The sequence below is a fragment of the Bufo gargarizans genome, chromosome 2 (genome assembly GCF_014858855.1).
Source record: "Bufo gargarizans isolate SCDJY-AF-19 chromosome 2, ASM1485885v1, whole genome shotgun sequence".
NCBI classification, from domain to species: domain Eukaryota; kingdom Metazoa; phylum Chordata; class Amphibia; order Anura; family Bufonidae; genus Bufo; species Bufo gargarizans.
Window position 1 is genome coordinate 560,931,005 of NC_058081.1, and position 19,283 is coordinate 560,950,287.

General features: G+C 44.3%; 1 protein-coding gene across 1 annotated transcript in view; it reads right to left on the reverse strand.

Moving 5' to 3' along the window:
- Positions 1-19,283, reverse strand: part of FUZ (fuzzy planar cell polarity protein) — a 135,359-nt gene that overhangs the window by 19,328 nt on the left and 96,748 nt on the right. The gene's annotated exons all lie outside the window — the stretch shown is intronic.

The window sequence follows — 19,283 nt, forward strand, 5'->3', positions numbered from 1 at the left end:
AACTTGGATTGCTTAGCCGTGGACATTTTTAGTGGCAGCAGGGATAGTTGAACATTTTGATAGAAGATTTGTGTAGGTGGGCCTGAAAATTAGGGAGTGGTGGCAGTTTAGAAATCATGTCCTGATTTTTCAGCTTTTGCCAGCTCCCACTCTAGCTTTGCCATTCATTCCTATGGGACAACTTTCGCCACAAGAACCACGATATTCCGTGAACCATTCGGCGAAACGTTCCACAAAGTAATAGCAATCTGATCGGGAACAATCTGCACGTTTTGGTAAATTTTTGTCTATGTAGTGTAAAAACTGTGGGAGGAGTTAGGGTGGCAAATTTGGCTATAATAAGAATAAGAATAACTAGAAAAGGTACAATTTCTGGGGAAATTGTGTGATGTGTTCTTGCCTCCACCAGTAGCTTACAACTGGAGTGGGCGGAGTAACTGGGTGGAGTGTAGACTCCGCCCACTTTTATAAATTTTGACCTTTGTCTCACACTGACCCACCTTGCCGAGTTTGGGTGCTGTGAGAATGACAGCTGTTTAAAGGTTTCTTATTGAAGTCAATAGGGAAAATCTGATTGGTTGTTTTTGGCCCCGCCCACTTTTCTGAATTTTAATCCTAATCCTAAATTGTCCAACTGTACCAAGTTTGGGGATCCTGCCATTAACAGTCTAAGAGCAGCGGCAGTTTTAAATTTTCCCATTAAAACATATAGCTGAAATTTGATTGGCCGTTGTAGACCCCGCCCACTTTAAAACATTTGAATTCTAGTCACCTATTAACCGAATATATTAAGTTTAACAACCCTGCCATTAACAATGTTGAAATGGCAGCAATTTAAAATTTTCTCATTGAAGACAATAGGGAAAATCTGATTTGTTGTTGTTGGCTCCGCCCACTTTTTAAATTTTTGAATCCAAATTAATCTATCACCTGATTTCAGAGATTTGAAGCCCCTGACATCAATCATGGAAGCATTTTTCAATTTTCTGCATTTTTTTTTTTCCACATTGAAATCAATGAAAGAAATCTGATTGGTTGTTTTTGGCCCCGCCCACTTTTCAAAATTTTAATCCTAATCCTAAATTGTCCAACTGTACCAAGTTTGGGGAACCTGCCATTAACAGTCTAAGAGCAGCGGCAGTTTGAATTTTTCCCATTTAAACAAATGGCTGAAATTTGATTGGCCGTTGTAGACCCCGCCCACTTTTTAATTTTTTTTGACCCCAGTCACCCAATGACCTACGGTGCCAAGTTTGGGTATTCTGACTTAAATATTGTGAGAATGACAGCAATTTAAAGGTTTCTCATTGAAGTCAATAGGGAAAATCTGATTTGTTGTTGTTGGTTCCGCCCACTTTTTAAATTTTTGAATCCAAATTAATCTATCACCTGATTTCAGAGATTTGAAGCCCCTGACATCAATCATGGCAGCATTTTTCAATTTTCTGCATTTTTTTTTTTCCACATTGAAATCAATGAAAGAAATCTGATTGGTTGTTTTTGGCCCCGCCCACTTTTCAAAATTTTAATCCTAATCCTAAATTGTCCAACTGTACCAAGTTTGGGGAACCTGCCATTAACAGTCTAAGAGCAGCGGCAGTTTGAATTTTTCCCATTTAAACAAATGGCTGAAATTTGATTGGCCGTTGTAGACTCCGCCCACTTTTTTATAAATTTTTGAATCCAGTCACCCAATGACCTACGGTGCCAAGTTTGGGTATTCTGGCTTAAATACTGTGAGAATGACAGCAATTTAAAGGTTTCTCATTAAAGTTAATAGGGAAAATCTGATTTGTTGTTGTTGGCTCCGCCCACTTTTAAATTTTTTGAATCCAAAGTAATCTATGACCTGATCTCAGCGATTTGAAGCCCCTGACATCAATCATGGCAGCATTTTTCAATTTTCTGAATTTTTTTTTTTCCATATTGAAATCAATGAAAGAAATCTGATTGGTTGTTTTTGGCCCCGCCCACTTTTCAAAATTTTAATCCTAATCCTAAATTGTCCAACTGTACCAAGTTTGGGAAACCTGCCATTAACAGTCTAAGAGCAGCGGCAGTTTGAATTTTTCCCATTTAAACAAATGGCTGAAATTTGATTGGCCGTTGTAGACCCCGCCCACTTTTTTATTTTTTTTGACCCCAGTCACCCAATGACCTACGGTGCCAAGTTTGGGTATTCTGGCTTAAATATTGTGAGAATGATAGCAATTTAAAGGTTTATCATTGAAGTCAATAGGGAAAATCTGATTTGTTGTTGTTGGCTCCGCCCACTTTTTCAATTTTTGAAGCCAAAGTAATCTATGACCTGATTTCTGAGATTTGAAGCCCCTGACATCAAAAATGGCAGCATTTTTCAATTTTCTGCATTTTTTAATTTTCCCATTGAAATCAATCAAAGAAATCTGATTGGTTGTTTTTGGCTCCGCCCACTTTTCTGAATTTTAATCCTAATCCTAAATTGTTCAACTGTACCAAGTTTGGGGAACCTGCCATTAACAGTCTAAGAGCAGCGGCAGTTTTACATTTTCCCATTAAAACATATAGCTGAAATTTGATTGGCCGTTGTAGACTCCGCCCACTTTAAAACATTTGAATTCTAGTCACCTATTAACCGAATATATTAAGTTTAACAACCCTGCCTTTAACAATGTTGAAATGGCAGCAATTTAAAATTTTCTCATTGAAGTCAATAGGGAAAATCTGATTGGTTGTTTGTAGCTCCGCCCACTTTTTAATGTCCCCAAAATGTGACAGAAATTTTCAGGTTGACCCCATGACTAAGTGACCCAAGTTTGGTGAGTTTCACGCCGAAGCTGTATGAGTGACAAATGTTTGCATTTTTCCAATAAAACTCTATGGGAGAAAAAAATAGGTTTTCGGGGGCCCGCCCCAGGGACCCGGAGGGTGGGATCGGTTAACAAAGCACAAGTAAGATCCTCGGGTATGTGCCGACCAAGAGTGCAAAGTTCGGTATTGATACTCCTAAATCTGTGGGAGGAGTAGCAATTTGAACGTCTCATTGTAGTCAATGGGGAGAATTTGATTGGTTCTGTGTGGCCCCGCCCACATTTTTGGGTCTCCGAAATGTGCTAACAAATTGCGCGTTGACCCTATGACTAAGTGACCCAAGTTTCGTGACTTTAGTTTAAAATCTGTGCAACTGGGAGCGATTTGAAAATTGTCCCTGTCAAAGTCAATGGGAAAAACGTGGATTTTGGGGGCCCTGTCCCAGGGGCCCGGAGGGTGGGATCGGGTAGCAAAGCACATGCAAGGTACTCGGGTGGGTGCCGACCAAGTCTGCAAAGTTTGGAATTTGTACTCCTAAAAATGTGAGAGAAGTAGCAATTTGAAGGTCTCATTACAGTCAATGGGGAGAATTTGATTGGTTCTGTGTGGCCCCGCCCACTTTTTGGGGTCCCCGAAATGTGCCCAAAATTTTCGGGTTAACTCCATGACTAAGTGACCCAAGTTTGGTGACTTTAGCGTCAAAGCCTGGCGAGTGGGAGCGATTTGAAAATGTACCCTGTCAAAGTCTATGGGAAAAAAGGGGGCTTCCAGGGCCCGCCCTGGGGGCCCCGGGGGTGGGATCGCTCCACAAAGTAATAGCAATCCGATCGGGAACAATCTGCACGTTTTGGTAAATTTTTGTCTATGTAGTGTAAAAACTGTGGGAGGAGTTAGGGTGGCAAATTTGGCTATAATAAGAATAAGAATAAATATATATGTGAGATAACAATATGTGGTCTTGCTATGCAAGAACACATAACTAGAAAAGGTACAATTTCTGGGGAAATTGTGTGAAGTGTTCTTGCCTCCACCAGTAGTCTACAACTGGAGTGGGCGGAGTAACTGGGTGGAGTGGCTTGAGTAACTGTTGTGTGGTTGGATTGGCTGGAGTAACTGTGGAAAGGTTGCACCTAAAAGTCGGGGTGGTTGCACCTATTTGATTGGCCGTTGTAGACTCCGCCCACTTTTATAAATTTTGACCTTTGTCTCACACTGACCCACCCTGCCGAGTTTGGGTGCTGTGGCTTAAATACTGTGAGAATGACAGCTGTTTAAAGGTTTCTTATTGAATTCAATAGGGAAAATCTGATTGGTTGTTTGCGGCTCCGCCCACTTTTTAGCGTCCCCAAAATGAGGTATACATTGTCACAGTCCTCCAGTGACCAACTGTCCCAAGTTTCAGAACCCTGCCATTAACAGTCTAAGAGCAGCAGCAGTTAGAATTTTTCCCATTTAAACAAATGGCTGAAATTTGATTGGCCGTTGTAGACCCCGCCCACTTTTTAATTTTTTTTGACCCCAGTCACCCAATGACCTACGGTGCCAAGTTTGGGTATTCTGGCTTAAATATTGTGAGAATGACAGCAATTTAAAGGTTTCTCATTGAAGTCAATAGGGAAAATCTGATTTGTTGTTGTTGGCTCCGCCCACTTTTTCAATTTTTGAAGCCGAAGTAATCTATGACCTGATTTCTGAGATTTGAAGCCCCTGACATCAAAAATGGCAGCATTTTTCAATTTTCTGCATTTTTTAATTTTCCCATTGAAATCAATCAAAGAAATCTGATTGGTTGTTTTTGGCCCCACCCACTTTTCTGAATTTTAATCCTAATCCTAAATTGTCCAACTGTACCAAGTTTGGGGATCCTGCCATTAACAGTCTAAGAGCAGCGGCAGTTTTAAATTTTCCCATTAAAACATATAGCTGAAATTTGATTGGCCGTTGTAGACTCCGCCCACATTAAACCATTTGAATTCTAGTCACCTATTAACCGAATATATTAAGTTTAGCAACCCGGCCATTAACAATGTTGAAATGGCAGCAATTTAAAATTTTCTCATTGAAGACAATAGGGAAAATCTGATTGGTTGTTTGTAGCTCCGCCCACTTTTTAATGTCCCCAAAATGTGACAGAAATTTTCAGGTTGACCCCATGACTAAGTGACCCAAGTTTGGTGAGTTTCACTCCGAAGCTGTATGAGTGACAAACGTTTGCATTTTTGCAATAAAACTCTATGGGAGAAAAAAAGAGGTTTTCGGGGGCCCGCCCCAGGGGCCCGGAGGGTGGGATCGGTTAACAAAGCACAAGTAAGATCCTCGGGTATGTGCCGACCAAGAGTGCAAAGTTCGGTATTTATACTCCTAAATCTGTGGGAGGAGTAGCAATTTGAACGTCTCATTGTAGTCAATGGGGAGAATTTGATTGGTTCTGTGTGGCCCTGCCCACATTTTCGGGTCTCCGAAATGTTCTAACAAATTGCGCGTTGACCCCATGACTAAGTGACCCAAGTTTGGTGACTTTAGTTTAAAATCTGTGCGACTGGGAGCGATTTGAAAATTGTCCCTGTCAAAGTCAATGGGAAAAACGTGGATTTTGGGGGCCCTGTCCCAGGGGCCCGGAGGGTGGGATCGGGTAGCAAAGCACAAGCAAGGTACTCGGGTGGGTGCCGACCAAGTCTGCAAAGTTTGGAATTTGTACTCCTAAAAATGTGGGAGAAGTAGCAATTTGAAGGTCTCATTTACAGTCAATGGGGAGATTTTGATTGGTTCTGTGTGGCCCCACCCACTTTTGGGGGGCCCCGAAATGTGCCCAAAATTTTCGGGTTGACTCCATGACTAAGTGACCCAAGTTTGGTGACTTTAGCGTCAAAGCCTGGCGAGTGGGAGCGATTTGAAAATGTACCCTGTCAAAGTCTATGGGAAAAAAGGGGGCTTCCGGGGCCCGCCACGGGGGCCCCGGGGGTGGGATCGCTCCACAAAGTAATAGCAATCCAATCGGGAACAATCTGCACGTTTTGGTAAATTTTTGTCTATGTAGTGTAAAAGCTGTGGGAGGAGTTAGGGTGGCAAATTTGGCTATAAGAATAAGAATAATAATATACAGTTGCAAGAAAAAGTATGTGAACCCTTTGGAATTATATGGATTTCTGCACAAATTGTTTATAAAATGTGATCTGATCTTCATCTAAGTCACAACAATAGACAATCACAGTCTGCTTAAACTAATAACACAAAGAATTAAATGTTACCATGTTTTTATTGAACACACCATGTAAACATTCACAGTGCAGGTGGAAAAAGTATGTGAACCCTTGGATTTATTAACTGGTTGAACCTCCTTTGGCAGCAATAACTTCAACCAAACGTTTCCTGTAGTTGCAGATCAGATGTGCACAACGGTCAGGAGTAATTCTTGACCGTTCCACTTTACAGAACTGTTTCAGTTCAGCAATATTCTTGGGATGTCTGGGGTGAATAGTTTTCTTGAGGTCATGCCACAGCATCTCAATCGAGCTGAGGTCAGGACTCTTACTGGGCCACTCCAGAAGGCATATTTTCTTCTGTTTAAGCCATTCTGTTGTTGATTTGCTTCTATGCTTTGGGTCGTTGTCCTGTTGCAACACTCATCTCCTGTTGAGCTTCAGCTGGTGGACAGAGGCCTTAAGTTCTCCTGCAAAATGTCTTGATAAAATTGGGAATTATTTTTTCCTTTAATGATAGCAATCCGTCCAGGCCCTGACGCAGCAAAGCAGCCCCAAACCATGATGCCCCCACCACCATACTTCACGGTTGGGATGAGGTTTTGATGTTGGTGTGCTGTGCCCCTTTTTCTCCACACATAGTGTTGTGTGTTTTTTCCAAAGAACTCAACTTTGGTTTCATCTGTCCACAGAATATTTTGCCAGTACTGCTGTGGAACATCCAGGTGCTCTTGTGCAAACTGTAAACGTGCAGCAATGGTTTTTTTGGATAGCAGTGGCTTCCTCTGTGGTATCCTCCCATGAAATCCATTCTTGTTTAGTGTTGTACGTATCGTAAATTTGCTAACAGGGATGTTAGCATATGCCAGAGACTTTTGAAAGTCTTTAGCTGACACTCTAGGATTCTTCTTCACCTCATTGAGCAGTGCTGTGCTCTTGCAGTCATCTTTACAGGACGGCCACTCCTAGGGAGAGTAGCAGCAGTGCTGAACTTTCATCATTTATAGACAATTTGTCATACCGTGGGCTGAAGAACAGCAAGGCTTTTGGAGATACTTTTATAACTCTCTCCAGCTTTATGCAAGTCAACAATTCTTAATTGTAGGTCTTCTGAGAGCTCTTTTGTGCGAGGCATCATTCACATCAGGTAATGCTTCTTGTAAAAAGCAAACCCAGAACTGGTGTGTGTTTTTTATAGGGCAGGGCAGCTGTAACCAACACCTCCAATCTCATCTCATTGATTGGACTCCAGTTGGCTGACACCTCACTCCAATTAGCTCTTGGAGATGTCATTAGTCTAGGGGTTCACATACTTTTTCCACCTGCACTGTGAATGTTTACATGGTGTGCTCAATAAAAACATGGTGACATTTAATTCTTTGTGTGTTATTAGTTTAAGCAGACTGTGATTGTCTATTGTTGTGGCTTAGCTGAAGATCAGATCACATTTTATGACCAATTTGTGCAGAAAGCCATATCATTCCAAAGGGTTCACATACTTTTTCTTGCAACTGTATATGTGAGATAACATTATGTGGTCTTGCTATGCAAGAACACTTAATAACAATACATTAGTAAGTGCCTTGTATTAACTTTCTCTACATGATAAATGCCATTTGCTGAAGTGAGACAACCCCTTTAACCCCTTTAAGCATAAATGTCTGGCATGAAATTTATTAAATCTTAACCTCCTCAGATTGCACATAATCTACCATACATTATATTTAAAACGGTTGTCCTACCATAATGACCTATCGCCTATCTACAGGATAAGTGATGAATATCAGATTGCTGGGGGTCTGACTGCTGGAACACCCACTGATCATGAAAAAAGGGGTCCTGAGACATTCAATTACATTACCCCCAATCTATGTACACAAGGGTCTTAACCACTTCAGCCCCGCTAGGTGAAACCCCCTTAATGACCAGGCCACTTTTTACACTTCGGCACTACACTACTTTCACCGTTTATCGCTCGGTCATGCAACTTACCACCCAAATGAATTTTACCTCCTTTTCTTCTCACTAATGGAGCTTTCATTTGGTGGTATTTTATTGCTGCTGACATTTTTACTTTTTTTGTTATTAATCAAAATGTAACGATTTTTTTGCAAAAAAATGACATTTTTCACTTTCAGCTGTGAAATTTTGCAAAAAAAACGACATCCATATATAAATTTTTCGCTAAATTTATAGTTCTACATGTCTTTGATAAAAAAAAATGTTTGGGCAAAAAAAAAATGGTTTGGGTAAAAGTTATAGCATTTACAAACTATGGTACAAAAATGTGAATTTCCGCTTTTTGAAACGGCTCTGATTTTCTGAGCACCTGTCATGTTTCCTGAGGTTCTACAATGCCCAAACAGTAGAAAAACCCCACAAATGACCCCATTTCGGAAAGTAGACACCCTAAGGTATTCGCTGATGGGCATAGTGAGTTCATAGAACTTTTTATTTTTTGTCACAAGTTAGCGGAAAATGATGATGATTTTTTATTTTTATTTTTTCTTACAAAGTCTCATATTCCACTAACTTGCGACAAAAAAAAAAAAATTCTAGGAACTCACCATGCCCCTCACAGAATACCTTGGGGTGTCTTCTTTCCAAAATGGGGTCACTTGTGGGGTAGTTATACTGCCCTGGCAATTTAGGGGCCCAAATGTGTGAGAAGAACTTTGCAATCAAAATGTGTAAGAAATGACCGGTGAAATCCGAAAGGTGCACTTTGGAATATGCGCCCCTTTGCCCACCTTGGCAGCAAAAAAGTGTCACACATGTGGTATCGCCGTACTCAGGAGAAGTTGGGGAATGTGTTTTGGGGTGTCATTTTACATATACCCATGCTGGGTGAGAGAAATATCTTGGCAAAAGACAACTTTTCCCATTTTTTTATACAAAGTTGGCATTTGACCAAGATATTTTTCTCACCCAGCATGGGTATATGTAAAATGACACCCCAAAACACATTGCCCAACTTCTCCTGAGTACGGCGATACCAGATGTGTCACACTTTTTTGCTGCCAAGGTGGGCAAAGGGGCACATATTCCAAAGTGCACCTTTCGGATTTTGCAGGCCATTTTTTACACATTTTGATTGCAAGGTACTTCTCACACATTTGGGCCCCTAAATTGCCAGGGCAGTATAACTACGCCACAAGTGACCCCATTTTGGAAAGAAGACACCCCAAGGTATTCCGTGAGGGGCACTGCGAGTTCCTAGAATTTTTTATTTTTTGTCACAAGTTAGCGGAAAATGATGATTTTTTTTTTTTCTCTTTTTTCCTTACAAAGTCTCATATTCCACTAACTTGCGACAAAAAATAAAAAATTCTAGGAACTCGCCATGCCCCTCACGGAATACCATGGGGTGTCTTCTTTCCAAAATGGGGTCACTTGTGGCGTAGTTATACTGCCCTGGCAATTTAGGGGCCCAAATGTGTGAGAAGTACTTTGCAATCAAAATGTGTAAAAAATGACCGGTGAAATCCGAAAGGTGCACTTTGGAATATGTGCCCCTTTGCCCACCTTGGCATCAAAAAAGTGTCACACATCTGGTATCGCCGTACTCAGGAGAAGTTGGGGAATGTGTTTTGGGCTGTCATTTTACATATACCCATGCTGGGTGAGAGAAATATCTTGGCAAAAGACAACTTTTCCAATTTTTTTATACAAAGTTGGCATTTGACCAAGATATTTTTCTCACCCAGCATGGGTATATGTAAAATGACACCCCAAAACACATTGCCCAACTTCTCCTGAGTACGGCGATACCAGATGTGTGACACTTTTTTGCTGCCAAGGTGGGCAAAGGGGCACATATTCCAAAGTGCACCTTTCGGATTTTGCAGGGCATTTTTTACACATTTTGATTGCAAAGTTCTTCTCACACATTAGGGCCCCTAAATTGCCAGGGCAGTATAACTACGCCACAAGTGACCCCATTTTGGAAAGAAGACACCCCAAGGTATTCCGTGAGGGGCATGGCGAGTTCCTAGAATTTTTTATTTTTTGTCGCAAGTTAGTGGAATATGAGACTTTGTAAGGAAAAAAGAAAAAAAAAAGAAAAATCATCATTTTCCGCTAAATTGTGACAAAAAATAAAAATTCTAGGAACTCGCCGTGCCCCCCACGGAATACCTTGGGGTGTCTTCTTTCCAAAATGGGGTCACTTGTGGCGTAGTTATACTGCCCTGGCAATTTAGGGGCCCAAATGTGTAAGAAGTACCTTGAAATCAAAATGTGTAAAAAATGGCCTGCGAAATCTGAAAGGTGCCCCTTTGCCCACCTTGGCTGCAAAAAAGTGTCACACATCTGGTATCGCCGTACTCAGGAGAAGTTGGGGAATGTGTTTTGGGGTGTCATTTTACATATACCCATGCTGGGTGAGAGAAATATCTTGGCAAAAGACAACTTTTCCCATTTTTTTAATACAAAGTTGGCATTTGACCAAGATATTTCTCTCACCCAGCATGGGTATATGTAAAATGACACCCCAAAACACATTGCCCAACTTCTCCTGAGTACGGCGATACCAGATGTGTGACACTTTTTTGCAGCCTAGATGCGCAAAGGGGCCCAAATTCCTTTTAGGAGGGCATTTTTAGACATTTGGATCCCAGACTTCTTCTCACACTTTCGGGCCCCTAAAAAGCCAGGGCAGTATAAATACCCCACATGTGACCCCACTTTGGAAAGAAGACACCCCGAGGTATTCAATGAGGGGCATGGCGAGTTCCTAGAATTTTTTTTTTTTTTGCATAAGTTAGCGGATATTGATTTTTTTTGTTTTTTTTCTCACAAAGTCTCACTTTCCGCTAACTTAGGACAAAAATTTCAATCTTTCATGGACTCAATATGCCCCTCACGGAATACCTTGGGGTGTCTTCTTTCCGAAATGGGGTCACATGTGGGGTATTTATACTGCCCTGGCTTTTTAGGGGCCCTAAAGCGTGAGAAGAAGTCTGGAATATAAATGTCTAAAAATGTTTACGCATTTGGATTCCGTGAGGGGTATGGTGCGTCCATGTGAGATTTTATTTTTTGACACAAGTTAGTGGAATATGAGACTTTGTAAGAAAAAACGAAAACAAAAACAAACAAAAAATTTCCGCTAACTTGTGCCAAAAAAAATGGCTGAATGGAGCCTTACCAGGGGGGGAGTGATCAATGACAGGGGGGTGATCACCCATATAGACTCCCTGATCACCCCCCTGTCATTGATCACCCCCCCTGTAAGGCTCCATTCAGACATCCGCATGATTTTTTACGGATCCATGGATACATGGATCGGATCCACAGAACGCATGCGGACGTCTGAATGGAGCCTTACAGGGGGGTTATCAATGACAGGGGGTGATCAGGGTAATCACCCCCCTGTCACTGATCACCCCCCCTGTAAGGCTCCATTCAGACGTCCGCATGATTTTTACGGATCCATGGATACATGGATCGGATCCACAGAACGCATGCGGACGTCTGAATGGAGCCTTACAGGGGGGTTATCAATGACAGGGGGTGATCAGGGTAATCAGGGTGATCACCCCCCTGTCACTGATCACCCCCCCTGTAAGGCTCCATTCAGACATCCGCATGATTTTTTACGGATCCATGGATACATGGATCGGATCCACAAAACGCATGCGGACGTCTGAATGGAGCCTTACAGGGGGGTTATCAATGACAGGGGGTGATCAGGGTAATCACCCCCCTGTCACTGATCACCCCCCCTGTAAGGCTCCATTCAGACGTCCGCATGATTTTTACGGATCCATGGATACATGGATCGGATCCACAGAACGCATGCGGACGTCTGAATGGAGCCTTACAGGGGGGTTATCAATGACAGGGGGTGATCAGGGTAATCAGGGTGATCACCCCCCTGTCACTGATCACCCCCCCTGTAAGGCTCCATTCAGACATCCGCATGATTTTTTACGGATCCATGGATACATGGATCGGATCCACAAAACGCATGCGGACGTCTGAATGGAGCCTTACAGGGGGGTTATCAATGACAGGGGGTGATCAGGGTAATCAGGGTGATCACCCCCCTGTCACTGATCACCCCCCCTGTAAGGCTCCATTCAGACATCCGCATGATTTTTTACGGATCCATGGATACATGGATCGGATCCACAGAACGCATGCGGACGTCTGAATGGAGCCTTACAGGGGGGTTATCAATGACAGGGGGTGATCAGGGTAATCACCCCCCTGTCACTGATCACCCCCCCTGTAAGGCTCCATTCAGACGTCCGCATGATTTTTACGGATCCATGGATACATGGATCGGATCCACAGAACGCATGCGGACGTCTGAATGGAGCCTTACAGGGGGGTTATCAATGACAGGGGGTGATCAGGGTAATCAGGGTGATCACCCCCCTGTCACTGATCACCCCCCCTGTAAGGCTCCATTCAGACATCCGCATGATTTTTTACGGATCCATGGATACATGGATCGGATCCACAAAACGCATGCGGACGTCTGAATGGAGCCTTACAGGGGGGTTATCAATGACAGGGGGTGATCAGGGTAATCACCCCCCTGTCACTGATCACCCCCCCTGTAAGGCTCCATTCAGACGTCCGCATGATTTTTACGGATCCATGGATACATGGATCGGATCCACAGAACGCATGCGGACGTCTGAATGGAGCCTTACAGGGGGGTTATCAATGACAGGGGGTGATCAGGGTAATCAGGGTGATCACCCCCCTGTCACTGATCACCCCCCCTGTAAGGCTCCATTCAGACATCCGCATGATTTTTTACGGATCCATGGATACATGGATCGGATCCACAAAACGCATGCGGACGTCTGAATGGAGCCTTACAGGGGGGTTATCAATGACAGGGGGTGATCAGGGTAATCAGGGTGATCACCCCCCTGTCACTGATCACCCCCCCTGTAAGGCTCCATTCAGACATCCGCATGATTTTTTACGGATCCATGGATACATGGATCGGATCCACAAAACGCATGCGGACGTCTGAATGGAGCCTTACAGGGGGGTTATCAATGACAGGGGGTGATCAGGGTAATCACCCCCCTGTCACTGATCACCCCCCCTGTAAGGCTCCATTCAGACGTCCGCATGATTTTTACGGATCCATGGATACATGGATCGGATCCACAGAACGCATGCGGACGTCTGAATGGAGCCTTACAGGGGGGTTATCAATGACAGGGGGTGATCAGGGTAATCAGGGTGATCACCCCCCTGTCACTGATCACCCCCCCTGTAAGGCTCCATTCAGACATCCGCATGATTTTTTACGGATCCATGGATACATGGATCGGATCCACAAAACGCATGCGGACGTCTGAATGGAGCCTTACAGGGGGGTTATCAATGACAGGGGGTGATCAGGGTAATCACCCCCCTGTCACTGATCACCCCCCCTGTAAGGCTCCATTCAGACGTCCGCATGATTTTTACGGATCCATGGATACATGGATCGGATCCACAGAACGCATGCAGACGTCTGAATGGAGCCTTACAGGGGGGTTATCAATGACAGGGGGTGATCAGGGTAATCAGGGTGATCACCCCCCTGTCACTGATCACCCCCCTGTAAGGCTCCATTCAGACATCCGCATGATTTTTTACGGATCCATGGATACATGGATCGGATCCACAGAACGCATGCGGACGTCTGAATGGAGCCTTACAGGGGGGTTATCAATGACAGGGGGTGATCAGGGTAATCACCCCCCCTGTAAGGCTCCATTCAGACGTCCGCATGATTTTTTACGGATCCATGGATACATGGATCGGATCCACAGAACGCATGCGGACGTCTGAATGGAGCCTTACAGGGGGGTTATCAATGACAGGGGGTGATCAGGGTAATCAGGGTGATCACCCCCCTGTCACTGATCACCCCCCCTGTAAGGCTCCATTCAGACGTCCGCATGATTTTTACGGATCCATGGATACATGGATCGGATCCGTAAAAATCATGCGGACGTCTGAACGGAGCCTGACAGGGGGGTGATCAATGACAGGGCGGTGATCAATGACAGGGGGGTGATCAGGGAGTTTATATGGGGTGATCAGGGGTTTATAAGGGGTTAATAAGTGACCGGGGGGGGGGGGGGTGTAGTGTAGTGTAGTGTGGTGTGGTGTTTGGTGGGACTGTACTGACCTACCTGAGTCCTCTGGTGGTCGATCCTAACAAAAGGGACCACCAGAGGACCAGGTAGGAGGTATATTAGACGCTGTTATGAAAACAGCGTCTAATATACCTGTTAGGGGTTAAAAAATTCGGATCTCCAGCCTGCCAGCGAGCGATCGCCGCTGGCAGGCTGGAGATCCACTCGCTTACCTTCCGTTCCTGTGAGCGCGCGCGCCTGTGTGCGCGCGTTCACAGGAAATCTCGCGTCTCGCGAGATGACGCGCCGATGCGTCCAGGAGGAGAAAAGCAACCACCTTCCGGACGCATCGGCGCGTTAGGCGGTCCGGAGGTGGTTAAAGGGGTTGTCTCACTTCAGTAAGTGGCATTTATCATGTAGAGAAAGTTAATACGAGCAACTTACTAATATATTGTTATTCTCCATATTGCTTCCTTTGCTGGCTGGATTCATTTTTCCGTCACATTATACACTGCTCGTTTCCATGGTTACGAACACCTTGCAACCCAGCAGCGGTGCTCGTGCTTGCACACTATAGGATAAAGCGTGAGCCTCTCTGGTGGCCGGGACCATGGGAGCACACATAGGCTGGTGCTTTATCCTATAGTGTGCAAGCATGACCACCACTGATGGGTTGCAGGGTGGTCGTAACCATGGAAACGAGCAGTGCATAATGTGATGGAAAAATGAATCCAGCGCTTAGACTAGGCCGCCGTAAAAAAGCGGTGGCCCAGCTGAAGGCCCCTTAGTGACTGCCGTAAAAAGGCGTATGGGTGGTCACTAAGGGGTTAATAGCTTCATGCTTTCCCTTTGTAATAACAATTCTGGAGCATCTATTATTATAGTTCTATGTTGTGCCATTCCTTTATTATTTCTACTAGAAGTTCTGAATGAATTGCTAGCAGTCTGCAGTAAGGGTACACAGGGGTGTAACCAGTTGGGGGGGGGGGGGGTGTACCTGCACAGACTCACTGTATCCAGTCAGTGTTCCCATTGTCAGACTGTGCAGGGACACCCCCCAAACGCGTTACCACCCCTTACTGCAGACTGCTAGCAATTCATTCATAACTTCTGTCCGTGAATGGAGGCACGGACAGAAAACCCACGGAAGCAATCGGTGCCTCTGTTCCACACCGTTCAAGTGGGCCGCAATACAGGCACGGCCGCGTGCATGGGCCCAAAGGCTGCCTACACACTGCAGATTTTGTGACAGAAAATTCCATTCACCTGAATGGGGCTTGTAGAAATCCATGTGCTTGCTGCCTCACGGGGCTTTGTTGAGGATTTTCTGCATACAAATCCACATGGTGTGCAATTACCCCTAACGACCATTGGTGTTTTGTGCGGTCTGCAAATGGCGGATCTGCAAAACACGGTAACCGGCCATGTGCGTTCCGCATTTTGCGGACTGGAACATCCTGCCCTTTACAGAACAGTCCGTAAAATGGACAAGAATAGAAAATACGTGTGAATAGGTCCGCATCCAATCCGAAAAAATGCGGTTTGGATGTGGATAAAAACCGTGGTCCTGTGCATGAGCCCTCACCGTGAGGCCTCCTTCGGCACTTACACAGTAGAGACTGGTTGCTAGGGATGTGCTGCCTGACAACCACATACAACAGGCCCATATAACTCCATTTGGCAGCAGTAAAGTTGCGCCATCTTTGACTTGCAGTTATAGGCTACCACCAGCGTACCATGCGTTATTTTTTATTGTTCTTATATTTGTGATTTGGTAATGGTTTCAAAATGAAGTGGTTTCAGACTAATAGATATTTGTGCCGCTCCTACATTCCTGGCTCCTCTAGAACCTGAAATGTGACATTCATATAGAGAAATGTGCTGATCAGCACAGCATTTTAGTAATAGGCCCCAGTCCACTACATCATTCTGGTGCCCATCCTATACGCCTATGTAACAGATGAGCACACACCTACATACTATATACTGAGTCATTTTAAAAACTCTAAATCTGAAGTGTAACTGTCATTTCAGGTGATTTATCAGAAAAATCTGCCATGTGTGTACATGAGGAATAACACTATCTGACCATTATATGACTTATATCTGGAAATGTTAGGGGTTTTTTTTTTGCATCTGCAACTTGTCTGTAATTCAATTTTTTTCTTTATTGGGCACAGTACATTGATGACATCTTCATTATCTGAAAATTATATTGTACCGCCACTTCCAATAAGTGTGGTGGTATCGGTTTACACCCACAATATATACTGATAAATTTTTGTAAACTGGATTATTTAAAACATAACCTTTACTAGGTCGCTTAAAATATATTTCATATAGGGTGAGAGACAGAAATAACAACTAACATAATAACCTCCACTGTATCTCATACACCAATGAATATATGAAAAAATGGTTGGATCTCACCTCATCCGAGTCGGATCCACAATCGCAGAGGGTGGTCCTAGCAGTTGGTGGTGCCTGAGACCGGTGTGACCGGGGTGCTGCGTAAGTGATGGCAGTGTTGACCTCCTATTGAACCCTATTCTGGCTTTCCTGCCTGCCTAGGGGTGGGGGGCTATTATTCACACCTGCCTAACACAATGGAGCACCCGCCCCGACAGGGGCGACCCCACACCGAACCTTACCCTCGGTATGGGTCCCCCCGGACCATCGTTAGTTTGGGTGAGACAGCTACTGACATGGGACACTTCCCATGTTCCAGTGAGGATAAGAGTCACCAACTGTCCTACTGATTGGAGGCGAAAACCACCCTGATCTCTGATTGATTGGAGGTTAAAACCACCCTGATCTTTGAATACCCTTGAATACATGTGAAGTCCCCTGATGATGTCTGTGATAGAAGATGGAAACATGGCATGTAGGGCAATGTAATAGGGTTACATAGAATACCAGACCCATACCGAGGGTAAGGTTCGGTGTGGGGTCGCCCCTGTCGGGGCGGGTGCTCCATTGTGTTAGGCAGGTGTGAATAATAGCCCCCCACCCCTAGGCAGGCAGGAAAGCCAGAATAGGGTTCAATAGGAGGTCAACACTGCCATCACTTACGCAGCACCCCGGTCACACCGGTCTCAGGCACCACCAACTGCTAGGACCACCCTCTGCGATTGTGGATCCGACTCGGATGAGGTGAGATCCAACCATTTTTTCATATATTCATTGGTGTATGAGATACAGTGGAGGTTATTATGTTAGTTGTTATTTCTGTCTCTCACCCTATATGAAATATATTTTAAGCGACCTAGTAAAGGTTATGTTTTAAATAATCCAGTTTACAAAAATTTATCAGTATATCTTCATTATCTGGAAGGGATATGTAGTCAACTTAAAAAATTCATGGCTCCTCTTAAAAACAATACTGGGAACATCTGACTCACTTGCAAACATGACAACAACAAAAAAAAATTTAAAAAATAATCAACTTTTTGGATGTCAAAATAAAACGGGATGCCAATGGAGATACATAGAGTGAGGTCTTCAGAAAAAGGACCTCTGTCCACTCCTTTCTCCATGCTACCTCCTCTCATCCTGTACTATCCAAGCAATTCTGACAATTCCTTAGCATCAAGCAGATCTGTTCAACAGAAGAAAGCTGTGAAAAGCCATTCCAAGCTATAAACCAATGGGATTTACAGCACAAACATGATCAAAGGCCTAGGAGAAGACCACTACAAGATACAAAGGTCCACAAATGTTGGCTCATTCAATGTGTTTTCATTTCAGCATTTCATTTTTATTAAAACTGTGTTTTGTTTTTACTATTTTTCACCTAGTTACATTATTGGGGCTCATTCAGACAGCCGTATGAATGAGTCTGCATCCGTTCCGCAATTTTGTGGAACGGGTGCGGACCCATTTATTTCAATGGGGCCGCGAAAGATACGGACAGCACAACGTGTACTGTCTGCATCTGTGGTTCCACAGCCCCACAAAAAAAAAAAAAGATCACTGACAAGAATAGGCATTTTCTATTATAGCTGCGGCCGTGTGCCGTCCGCAAATTGCGGAACGCACGCGGACGGTATCTGTGTTTTGTGGATCTGCAAAACACTGCGGTTATGTGAATGCGCCCTTACAGTGTATGTTACAAGAATGTAAAAAATTGGTTTATCATGTTTTTGGTAACTTTTTTTTAGACTCCTTTCACACCTGCGTTCAGGTGTCCGCTCGTGAGCTCCGTTTGAAGGGGCTCACGAGCGGACCTGAACGCAGCCGTCTGGCCCTAATGCATTCTCAGTGGAGGCGGATCCACTGAGAATGCATCCGTCTGCCAGCGCTCAGCCTCCGCTCCGCTCAGTGAGCGGACACCTGAACGCTGCAAGCAGCGTTCGGGTGTCCGCCTGGCCGTGCGGAGGCGAGCGGATCCGTTCCGACTTACAATGTAAGTCAATGGGGACGGATCCGCTTGAAGATGACACCATATGGCTCAATCTTCAAGCGGATCTGTCCCCCATTGACTTTACATTGAAGGTCTGAACGGATCCGCTCAGGCTACTTTCACACTTAGAAAATTTTTCTAAGTTTAATGCAGACGGATCCGTTCTGAACGGAGCCTCCGTCTGCATTAATATGAGCGGATCCGTTCAGAACGGATCCGATCGAACGCAGGTGTGAAAGTAGCCTTACATGTATATATATTTTTTCACATATTCATTTCTGTTTTCCATGATTTGTATGGCATTGTGTGAACACCGTACCTCTTAGAAAATAGTGCATAACTTGTTTTTCACAATTGTTACAATAAATAAAGCTTTTCTCCTTATTTGTACGTCCCATGTATGAGCTTGATATACTGCATTTTGGGTTTTATTCTTTTTATACCATTAACCATCTGATGCTTTCCTGTTGGGGGGGGGGGGGGGGGACGTGGGGAGGCTTCAGAGACGGACTGTATGACACACCATTCCTTACTGCTTACTATTTCGGAGTCACTTCTTATTACTTCTGTGATGACTGAATGTGATTGGTGAGCTTAAATTATGGGATACCTTAAAATGACGCCACCCCCAGACAATGGTTTCACTGAAAGGCGCATTTGGGTGGGCGCCATTCCACAGGTGAGGATGCTACATGGGTTTGTAACAATTAAGCCCCCCTTCACATGGGTGTCGCGGGTGAGGGCCGGGTGCGTTCAGGGTCCATTGTAGGCACGCAATTGCAGTCAGTTTTG